A 2,071-nucleotide genomic window follows, 5' to 3' on the forward strand; every position below is an offset into this window, starting at 1 on the left:
AACCAGTGCTTCAGTGTGGCGAAACCTCACAAACCCGTTTTCACAGATAGCTCCTCCAACCACTGCTCTATAAGTGTGTTGTTGCTAAACCAATGTGTCGCCACTGAGCACCTGCTCTAGTTCAACTGTTCTGAGACCCCTATGGCTGATAGCCAAGGTGTGAGTGACCCAAAACATTCTCAGTGGATGCTGAGGGCAGGAGCGACAATGCGTGTACTCGGTAGGGTGGATTCTTTCTTAGGATTCCCAGGCACTACTTGACCCATATAATTTTGTTTCTTTCCCTGGTGTAAATAACAGAGCTGATTTAAGAGTAGTGGAGATCTTGCTGCAGACCAACAGACCTGAAATCACTTAACCAGGTCTAAGCATTATGTCCTGTTTTTGGACAGTGTCTCTCATACAAGGAAACGCCAGGCTTGCTTATCTTTAGCAATGAGACTCCCTCGATTAACAGCTGAATCATGGGAAAGCCGTGTGAAAGTGCAGGGCCCCAGGGGTGCGAACAGGGGTGGCAAACAAGCCCCCAGACTTTTCAAAATGGGGTAGGGCTTCTGCTCTTACCACTTTGGAATGGACTGGAGCATGGACGTTATGCTTTGGTCTGTGATGGCCGTTTTCACTGGTGTTTGGCATGCCATGAGAGCAGGAAGTCAGCTGGCTCAGGGCTGTCTTTTGTGGCTGTCTGCTGCCACACATTTTAGGCATGGTTCTCTCCCTTCCTCTTGCCCTGCTCTATGGCTTTTAACTTCCCTTGGAGCTTGTCAGCACCAGCTGCCTCTGCTTCTAGGTGTCCCAGAGCAGAAAAGGTGTGTTGGGCTCCAGCCTTGGGACTCTCTCTTCTCCCTCCTGCTTAGCTCTGATATGAAGCTTCTGGCCCTGGCACTCTTCCTTTGAATTGCCATGTGGGCAAGAGTGAAAGATGTGCAAGCGCAGTGGACCAAGTTGTGGGAGATCAGTGATAGCAGTGAGAACAACCATTATGGTCAACCCACAGGGCTTTCTAGGCCAGAGTGTTAGATTTTCTAGGACCCCAAGCTATTAGCAGCCAGTCCATTGAACCGGCCGGACCAAGATCTATCTCCAGTGAGGCTATCAGTAACCAGCATAAGACGGGAAAAAAAAACTTCCCTCTTTAGTCCACCTCAGAGTAGACGGTACAAGCACATTGAGCACATTGGTTTTTCCAGGAAACCAACAACCTGCCATAGGTCCCACTAAAATTTGAACTTAGATTCCAAAGTCCCGGTAGTGCTGCCCTTTATCACCATGGGACCTGCTCCACTTCATTTTCTAGACCCCGTGTCTCTCAGCTGGACTGGTTTGCACTCTGCACTTATTGCCCCACCAGCGGCTTCCTCTTGCAGGACTCTCTCCTCTCATCGACTGTGGTCCTGCACTATCATGATCTGTGGGTCCTGCCCTGCAGTCCCCCGCATCCCCCTGCTTTGGTCTCCTCATTCCCTGCAGGCAGCATAAATGTCAGTGGGAGGCGTGGGTACCCGCCCCTTCCTTCATCTGGTGCTTTCCGCTCAAATCATCAGCAGCAAGATCTTCCCTGGGTACTCAGCCACTTGTCACTTGATCCTTGGTCGTAACAGGGGTGTGGGTGGGGTGGGTGGGGGTGGGGGGGGGGGGGGGGGGGGTGGTGTGTTGTGGTCACACGCTGACTTGGTTTCTCAGCCTCAAGCTCTTGTGGAATCCACAGGTGTGTGAGTGACTTTGGTCACCGTTCTTTCTTTATGTTGTGGTAGGTTTTCCCTAGCCGCTGGAATCATAAGCCACCAAGCCCCTTCCCTCTACTGACTCCATCAATCCCCTCTGGTTGCCATGACCCCTCTATGCTTTCGTCCGTTCTGCTAAACGCCAGATCTCACCCCCCTGGCCTCCTTTATCTTTTGTGCTAAGGCTCTGGTATGTTCACTTTCAATATCTCTGCCTTTGGGTCTGGAATTGCACATTGAGACACGGTGAGAGCTGTGAGATTCGAACAGCCATTGCACCACCCTAAAACTTCGCTAGTGTATTACCAGGGCAAGTAAATCCTGTTTCTGCTCCTTTCATTAGAGGA

The sequence above is a fragment of the Chelonoidis abingdonii genome, chromosome 22 (genome assembly GCF_003597395.2).
Source record: "Chelonoidis abingdonii isolate Lonesome George chromosome 22, CheloAbing_2.0, whole genome shotgun sequence".
NCBI lineage: Eukaryota > Metazoa > Chordata > Testudines > Testudinidae > Chelonoidis > Chelonoidis abingdonii.